This window comes from Tachypleus tridentatus, chromosome 7, assembly GCF_004210375.1.
Source record: "Tachypleus tridentatus isolate NWPU-2018 chromosome 7, ASM421037v1, whole genome shotgun sequence".
NCBI lineage: Eukaryota > Metazoa > Arthropoda > Merostomata > Xiphosura > Limulidae > Tachypleus > Tachypleus tridentatus.
The window spans coordinates 47,612,231-47,622,536 of NC_134831.1; positions in this window are offsets into that span (position 1 = coordinate 47,612,231).

Genomic DNA, 10,306 nt, shown 5'->3' on the forward strand with positions numbered 1-10,306 from the left:
GGAACAATTACATCGATGAAACTTTGTAGAATGGAACAATGTATCAAAGAACAATTATGTCATTAATTATACTCATCAAGGCAGCCAATCACCTTGCAAAAACAAGCAATGTTTTAACCTTAGACAAACACATTACTTAGCTTTATGCAGGAGGTAAAGCTGGCTTTCTAAACATGCCATTAGCTGGGATGCATCAGCAATCTATTGATAATGTACACATCATTTTTGTGTGTGTAAATGATACTGGTAATTAAGTATCTAGAGACCATCAAGGACAAATATAGAAAAAATGGAAAGAATATTACTTATTACTGATATCATTACATTGAGCTATAGTTTAGTACTTTTTAAACTAACATGTTTTCATAAATAGTATATTAATGTATCATGAAGTTTTATTAATAAATTATTGAATATGTATAACACTTAAGTCTATGATTTTACTTACATATGTTAATGATAACATATTGGGTATAATGTGAATTTTGTATAAGAAACATAAATTGAGACTTGTATTAGTTGCTCAGACATAACTGTCAGGAACTTCTATTCGTGTTGTGTACTATATTATAAAAAACTAATCTAGACATGTAATTACCTGACATTTGACCTTTAGTTCAAACAGTGTGCACTTACATTGATTGATGGTGAATTATTAAAATAAGTTATATTTTCTGACTGACCCTATCTGAACTTTTGGCTGATTGCTGTCAGCACAATTTAATTTTATTGAGCAGTGAAGATAAATGTTTTTGGCATAAAGTATGGTGAACTCAGTGAAAGAAAAAAATTTACACTAATTTTTTAACAAACTATATTAAAAATCTTGTATATTGAAATGAAATGGTGTATAAGCATAATGTACAAAAGTTGTATGAAAGCTTATCCCGTATTTAATGGATTCAGATCTCAAAGTTTTGTAAATATATGTTTCAAAATGCTTTTCAAGTCCCATATTTTACATAATTTTGTAAATAACTGTTTCAGTATGTGTGTCAACAGTCTTATTTTGAGTTTGTGATTTTACTTACACATGTTGCTAATAGAATACCTATGTGGAGACTTGTATTAAATGGTGTAATACGTTTGTTAAAACTTTCAATAATCAATTAATAATGTCCAACTGAATAAAAAGTACACAAGAATTGTACAGTGACTGAAATATAGATGACCCATCAAGTATTAAAAAACGGAGTATTGTCAATACACGTTTAGTATTTTGTATCACTGTATAAAGTGAATGAACCAATAAACTGTGTTTACTAACTCCTAAATTTAGTAACTTACAGAAGCTAACCATCAATAGTAAAAGTACTGTTTTTGAAATTATTTGAAAATAAATAATTTAGTTTGAACAATTAATTTTCAGTATTAAGTATAATGTAAATATATGTGATATTTACATCTTACTAATAAGTGTATAGTCATAAATAATAACATATACAATGTATTATAGTTGACTTGCTCAACTTTTGTTTCAAGTAAGATACATACCTCTCTCTCACAAGATGAGCTATTCTCATTTAGTGCTGCTCTCTAATTGTGAACGTTATCTTATGGACCCACCCTGTTGGAATTAAAGATTTCAACATGTCCCTCATGCATCACTTGTTAATCAATAGGAGCTTAACATGCTAATGTAACACAAGTGGCTCTCCCTACACTCCTCATTTTGGAAAACTGCATTAGTTTCCCTTGTACCCCACAAGTATTCAGGTTAAGTTGCTCTCTCTCCATAGTATGGGATGTTCTTAATGGACCCACATATACTGGATGTATTTTACTGCTTTGTCGGACATATTCTCAAATTCTTCTTTGGTTCACAGGAATACTGCTTTCCCATCTTTAATTTCTCACACTGAGTATGGCAGTTCCTCTCATTTGGACTTCTGTCTGAGATTCATATAGAGATCCCAGAAGGGTTTGATTGGGATCCCTATATGTCTTCTCCATCTTAACTTTCCCACTTGTCCACCTGTAATCTTCAGCTCTGGTACTGCAACCATAGTTTTTTTTTTGTCATGATGCTTTATTTCATGGACCATTTCTACAGATCATATATATAGTCCCATTTTTGTGATGTTACATATCTATCATGTTTTTATAGCCCTTAGTATCTCCAGTCTATTCGATTCAACATTTTTCAACTCCTGATTTTTTAGTCTACACAATGTGTGCTATTATTTTTTTGTCTACCAGACCTTTCCATCTTTGTCTTTGCTTTTCCTTCTTCTCACTATTCTATAGTTTATTGTTTCTCCTAATGAAGTAAGGCTTACCAAAATCAGTTCTAGAGGTTGCCTATGAGAGTTCACCTGTTAACTCTTCATTAATGTAGCCCTTATATATCTAAATGGTGTCTCGTTCTTTTGTCCCTTTATTCCTCTTCCTGGGCCTAACTTGCCTGTTATTCTTCATCCTCAGAGTCCCTAGTCACACAAGCATGTTTCTTTGTCAGTTGATCCCTTCTCATTCAACAGGCTTTTAGACCTCCCTAGTGTTTTGGGTTCCCAAATGAACTGGGAACTAAGAACTGGTTGGTAATTTCTCCTATATCACTCCAACTGTTTGTGCCCCTAAGCTCACCAGGGCATCCTATCATCCTTTCAGTGACTCTTTGATAAGGGTCTTTATATGTATATGAATGAAATCCCTAATGTTTATCTCCATATTCCATGTCAGGATGTTTTTGTCCTTTTCTTTAATTTGTCCATCATAGGATTATGTACTGATTCTATGCCTTTTGCTTTGGAATGAGTTTGGCACTTTCCGTCTTTGGCTTCTTTGTGTTCTGAGATTACACTTTCCCTTTTCATAGGACGACTGTTTTCTTCTCAATATTTCAAGCCAGCATTGGCCTGTCATACTCATTAGCTCCTTATTGACAATACTAAGTGGGTTGGTATTCTCTGCCCCTCGTTCTTGAAGGACTCTTAGCCACTCTTAGAAGTCGACATAGCCTTCTCCTCTTTGTTCTATTTTCTGGTACTGGCTATATGGTATATCATGTTTGTCCCCTTCCTTTCTCCTCCAGTGCCCCTCGGTGTGGATTCCTGTACATGGAGAGGGGACATCCCAGGAAAGGTCCTGCTCTTTCAATTTACCTCCTCTGGGATCTAAACATCCACCCACGTGATTGACGTGCGTGACAACCCGTGAAGGAGATAAGAGGATCCTGGTAGTTGAGAGGTTCAACTCAAACACACCACTTTGGCCTTGAATTTCTGTAGACGGGCGGCCTTGGGGTGGCTTCCCTTGTATCAATCGGCTGGTCAACTCGGGTTAGGGTCAACCAAGTATTACTGTTGGATGTTCTCAACCAGTGTTGTGGACACTGTACCTGATGCTGGTGTTTGGGTATAGTGCTCACGAAACCCTGGCATTGCTGCAGTGTCCTTGTTTGACATTGTAGTGTGTCCCTTCGTAGGGCTCCATGGTGAGTGGGGTAAGTGGGCACCGAAATTTCCATTTCTTTATTATGGATGCTCCAATTAAAAATCTTAATATCATATTGAAAAATAGTCCATAGGTAAACGACCGCGTCTTGAAGATTCTGAGCAGCAATCTTCAACATCTGTAACACCTGTCGTGCCTTATTTTCTCATATTGCATTCACTTTCAGACAAACCTTTAGAGCAAATGTCTCCTTTTTCATTCAGAAGTGACTAGAGGGATTTGCTGGCTCTCCAAAGTCAGTAAAGAAGCTTCGATCTGGTGATATATTGGTGGAAACATCCATATCTCAACACAGAGATTTCCTCTTGCATTCAAAGGCAATCAGTGATATACCTATTGAGATTACACCTTTGAATTCATCACGAGGAGTTATTTTTGAGAGGGATTTGAAGAACATCCCAGAGTCGGATTTCCTCACTGGTTTCCCCATTCAAGGAATTTTTGCAGTGAGGCGTATATCCACTCCCAAAGATGGAATTATGATGCTGACCAATGTCCTCATTCTTACATTTACTTCACCACGTCTGCCTGCCACCATCAAGGCAGGTTATTTTAATTGCAGAGTACAGCCCTCTCCAATGTTTCCAGTGTCAGCAGTTTTGTCACTTGAAGACGTCATATCGTGGTTCCTTGATGTGTGCTCATTCCAGCAGCAAAGTCCCTTGATACCTACGAGTGTGAAACGGACCCTCATTGCATCAATTGCAATGGCTCTCACCTGTCCTACTTTCGTTCTTACACTAAATGGAATGAAGAAAACGAGGTGCAGTGTTTAAAAACGATTCATAACATTACTAATCCTGAGGCTCGAAAATTGCTATCCACCACCTCATCTCGGACGTATGCTGCTGCACTTCGTTCCACAACTACAGTGGGAGTGCAGACATATCTCTCTGTGCCTCCAAAAGAATGGTTCTCTAAACAAATGAAAAGTCTTTTGACCTCTATGGTTAAAAACGTTGAATCAACTTCAACCCCTATCTCTGTCCCTTACATACATTCCAATAAACCCGAAGATTCACATCCTTTGCTTTCAGGTACAGGCATTTCCTCAGATAAATCTTCTTCTCTCACTCCAAGATGCAAAACAATCATTCGTTCACGTCTTCAGTCACTGGAATCCCCTTTTAACAACAAAAACCTGCCTAATCGACCCAGGTCAAGATCCATGGAGGTCGATAAACCTCCCTCAAATTAGGACAGTAAAGAAAAAGATGTGGTCGTAAACAGAAAGGTTCTCCACCCAATTCGCCTACACATATATAAAAATGTTCACCCTTATACAATGGAACTGTCGATGTTTACGTTCTAATCTGGATGACTTCAAAACACTGATTGCTTCCTACCATTATGTATGTCTTTCCTTACAAGAAACGTTTCTGAAACCTTCCGATGCAGTCACCTTTCGGCAATTTTCTTTGAACAGAAATGACAGGTTGTGTGATGGATGAGTGAATAGAGGGGTGGCACTGCTGGTTGATCAGCATGTCCCCACCCTGTCTTTGCCACTCGACACACCCTTGATGGCTGTAGCCATCCGTGTTTCCTTGGGTCATACCATCACTGTTTGTTCTCTTTACCATTTCGTCTGGAGAGACATATGATCAATCAGACCTTCATGCTCTCATTGAGCAGTTGCCGTCTCCCTTTTTAATCCTGGGGACTTTAATGGACATAATACCCTCTGGAGAAGTGCTGATATTGATAGGAAGGGGTCGCTCTATAGAGCGTATTCACTCTGATTGCAACCTTTCTCTTTTCAATGCTGGTTCTTCTACTTATTTCCATGCACCTAGTCAGTACTTTACTGCTGTTGATCTCTCAATTTGCTTCCCTTCATTATTTTCCCATTTTTCATGGATGGTTGACAGTAATCCACGAGGCAGTGATTATTTCCCAATAATCTTGAGAGAAATTGGACATGGTCAATGCCACCCGACCTACGTGTCCCGGTGGAAGCTGGATCAGGCAAACTGACCATCTTTCACTGCTCTCACAGAACCTGATCCTGCCATTGTCTGTAAGCCATCAATAGACGGCTGTGTGGCAGCAGTGACTGACTGGATTATACAAGCAGCAGCTCAATGTATTCCTAACACCTCGACACGTTTTACATTATATCTTCATCCATGGTGGAAGGCTCAGAATCTGGCCTGGGATACTTTCTGTAGATATCCAACACTCTCGAACTGCATCACTTTCAACTGCGCCCATGCATGTGCTCAGTGAGTAAGATTTCAAAGCCAGAAGCAATCTTAGATTAAGTTCACAACTGTCATATCTTCTACCACCAGTCCCAAAGTCATATGGGACAAGATTCGAAAGGTCAGTGAGCAAAATAATTCTGTCCTTCTCTTGATCTTGCTCTCTGGTGGCCAGGAAGTAGCTGATACCCAGATCACTGCCGATACTCTAGGTGAAACCTTTTCGCAGGTATCTAGTTTTTCTGCTTCTTCATCCATCTTCTTACCCGTCAAGACTCGGGCAGAGCAATAATCTTTTTCCTTTTGAGCTGATTGTGTTTATGACTATAAGCGTCCCTTTACACTGGTGGAACTCAAACTGGCCCTTCATCGGACTGGCAGTACATCGGTTGGACCTGATGATATATACTATGAGATGCTGTGCCATCTATCTCCTGCTTCTTTTACTATCCTTTTCATTATTTTTAACCAGATCTTGCAGGAGAATGTTTTTCCTGATGCCTTGTGCCAGGCTATTGCCCTACCTTTCCCCAAGCCTGGGAAGGAGGCCCGGCATGGCCAAGCATGTTAAGGCGTGCGACTCGTAATCTGAGGGTCGCGGGTTCACATCCCCGTCGAGCCAAACATGCTCGCCCTTTCAGCCGTGGGGGCGTTATAATGTAAAGGTCAATCCCACTATTCGTTGGTAAAAGAGTAGCCCAAGAGTTGGCGGTGGGTGGTGATGACTGTCCCTCTAGTCTTACACTGCTAAATTAGGGACGGATAGCACAGATAGCTCTCCAGTAGCTTTGTGCGAAATTCAAAAACAAACAAACAAGCCTGGAAAGGATCTCAAGATTCCTTCAAACTACCGTCCAGTTGCTTTGACGAGCTGTCTCTGTAAGACCTTAGAGAGGATGGTTAATGCTCATCTTGTTTGGTTCCATGAATCATACAACTTCCTCTCGCCCACCCAGTGTGAGTTCCGTCGACAGCGCTTCACCATGAACCACCTAATTCGACTTGAAACCCATTTTTATTAAAAATTTGTTAATGGACAGGAGATTTCAAGTTCGTATAGGTTCAACACTTTCCCGTTCTTTTCGACAGGAACTTGGAGTCACTCGAGGCTGTGTTCTGAGTGTCACACTTTTCAGTATAAAAATTAATGCCCTCACTGAATAATTCCCTCTCACTGTTATAACCGGGCTCTATGTCGACGACTTTCACATCTCATGTCATTCGTCAAACATGAGATATATTGAGCAGCAGCTATAGACAGCCCTCAATCGTTTACTGAAATGGACAACAGCAAATGGCTTCTTTAACTTTTCTCTCTCTAAAACTCTTTGCACGCATTTTTGCCATCAAAGTGGTATTCACTCTGATCCTGAACTCCGTATCGGTGAAGTTGTGCTGCCTGTGGTCCCTGATACAAAGTTCTTGGAGCTCATCTTTGACCCTAAGCTGTCCTTTATACCACACATCAAGCAGCTATGGGTCAAAATGTACAAGAGCACTGAAAATCCTCTGTGTCCCCTCTTCCACCACTTGGGGAGCAGATCGATGTTTTATGCTAAAGATATATCGTGCTCTTATTCAATCAATACTCGATTATGGATCACTGGTCTATGGCTCTGCCAGACTCTCGGCCTTAAAGATGCTGGACTCTATTCATCATCAAGGACTTCGGCTCTGCACTGGGACTTTCTGCACTTCCCCAGTACAGAGCTTATACATAGTCTCACAAACCTTCTTTGCACCTCTGCCGTTTGCAACTGTCTTTACTATATACTTCGAAACTTCGTTCCTTACCAAAGCATGCCACCTGGGGTTGTGTTTTCCTTCTTCGGTGGGCCATGCTTTTTCAGAACAGATGGTTTGCCATTGTTCGTTTTGGCTTTCATATCCAGGTGCAGTTGGATGAATTGTGTTTGTCCTTGGATAACATTGTTGTATCCACTGGTCAGCCCGTCCTATCATGGCTTCTTACAGTCCCCAAATGTGTGACCTATCTTTAAGTCATCTGAGAAAAGCAGACACTCTGATTGGAAATACTGTCTGCTATTTGCTGAACATCTTTCGAACTATCCTTTCATTCCTATTTATACAGATGGTTCGAAATCAGGTGACTGTGTGGGTTCTGTCATGGTTTGTTGTGGTTCGGTGGTTGTGTGCAGAATCCCCTCTACAGCTTCTGTGTTCACTGTTGAACTGTACGCCATTTCTGTTGCCCTGGATCATTAGTTCTCTGCTGGCAATGGAATCGCTTCACGTTGGTTCACACTTTGTTGTCGCCGATATTCAAAACTGACTGGTTCATTTCTCTTTAACATCTACTTCTATCCAGTTTTTCTGGATACCAGGCCACGTTGGTATTCGCGGGAACGAGCTCGCCGACACCGCAGCTCTGGCACTATCACTACTGTGCCTGTCCCATACATGGACTATGGTTCTGTATTCTAGGCTCGGCTCCGTGCCGGCTTGCAGTCGACTTGGAGTAAACAACGCGAAAATAAGCTTTTCCAACTAAAACCCTATATTGGACTTTGGCCGTTTTGCTTCCGTAAGGATCGAAAAGAGGAAGTTGTTCTAATTAGACTATGCATTAGTCACAGATTTTTAACTCATCGTTTTCTTTTATGTGGAATTGATGCAGCAGTGTGTAGTTTGTGTAACACTCAGAACACAATAAGCCACATTTTACTTTCTTGTGGTTGTTACGACTCTCAACGGCGGTACCATTTTAAACATGTTTTGTTCCAAGGTTTGTCTATTACATTAGACAGTGTTATTGGTGATGGTGACACTGTTCACCTTGGTAATGTTTCTAGTTTTTTAATGCCATTTAAGTTTTTTAACTTTATACATTACACATTTTTAATGTGGCTCCCTTTTAAAATTCACAGTTCATCTAGTTCAATTTGAAATTAGAAACTGGCCGAAGCATTAAATAACTCTAAACCAGGGCTGGAAAGGCCAACTTTAGGTGACTAACACTGCTGTTTGAACTACCTGTTAGTCATCCTGGCGAGTTATTATTATAATTTTGCTACACGTCTTTTAAAACCTTTTTATTACTTTCCTTTTTGAAAATGGCCATAACGTCAAATAACTCGGAACCAGGACTGGAAAGGCCAACTTCAGGTGACTGACGGTGGTTTTTGAACTTTCCTGTTAGTCCTCATGGCGAGTTTTGATAATTACAGTTACGCTATAGAAAATTCTTTGCAACTTGAATTATTGTAGTTTTTCTCTTAACGTTGTAGACTAGATATAAGCATTGGTTTTATGCTATTTATGTTTTTTCAACTTTGTTTTGTTTTACCTTAATTTTCTTTTATGAATTTTACTAAATTTTCTTTTAACTTTTTAGCAGATGTTTGGCACAGATAACCTGGCTGCTGTGTGCCATAAAACATTAAATCAACCAACCTCCTCCAGTGGTTCTATCACTTACTACCATATTGACTACCTCTTTTGGTGGTGAGTCTTGGTTCATACTTCTGTAGGAATCATGCTTCTTATTTCATAGATAGTTTTTTCTTCTATTTACAGATGTGCCCTCTCAGGGTTCGGGTGAGAGTGTTGATTATTCTGGCTTCAGGCTGTTGGTTTGAAGTTGTACGTTCTCTTCTTATAATCGCCCCAGAGCTCCTTCCACTTTGCTGGGCTTGGGATTCTTGTTTACTATCTCTTAGCACTGTTTATTCATTTTTAAATCTGACTACCGTCTGGTTCATATTTCCTTTTGGCCCCCAATGGCCAAGTTTGTTTATCCTGTTATGTGTAGAGTGCCTTCAGATTTCTGGTGGATCACTCTCTTAACCAGAATGGCTTTACTTGATGGTGTGTTTCCTTCATTTCTTGTTTTCTCTAACTTGGCATTCAGTGGTTTGTCCTTCATTTTGGTTCATTTGGTGCATGTATTTACTTAAGTTCATTATTTATCTTGGAGCATGGATCATCAATAACAGTTCACTAGTATGTCTGACACTGGACTATCTTATGCAGGTGTAGTCCATTTTCATTGTGTCTACACCAAGTTCGTGTCTCAAAGTGTTCGTTTGTTGTCCAAGCCTTAGAAAGTTCGTATCCCGAGGTTGGGAAACACACTAATTATTTTCCATTTATCCCGCTCCTGGAAATTTCCTATTTTAAGTCCTAACTTCAGTGACTTGCGAAAGATTAATGGAAACAATTCCAAACAGTGGTCCACCTTTTGCTATTCTTCTACTTTTCTCTTTAATAACTTACTTAAAATACCAATAATATCCATCAGTTGTTTCACCCATGTTGATTCATTTTTCCTCTTACTCTAGGTTTCAACTTCGACAATATTAAAACTATAAATATAGTCCCAAAATTGTAATTTTTGTACTAAAGTCTCTCATCATTCCAGAAAAGTAACTTTCTCGTTGTATCCCAGGTTAAAGCCTGCAAGCCTTTGTTCCTGCTGTTTTGTTTCAAAAGTCTTTTCTTAATTTATTCAAAGGATTCAATCAGATGTTGGGTTCCTGCTCATTGGTTAGTGATCCATACTTTCCTGTGTATCTTCTTTTATTTTGTCCCCAAAAAGATCTATGCTTTTCTTCCTTCACTGGGTTTTCCTTTTCCTTTACTCATCTTCCACCATTTTCCATCTATGCACAGTTTTTGTATGCCCA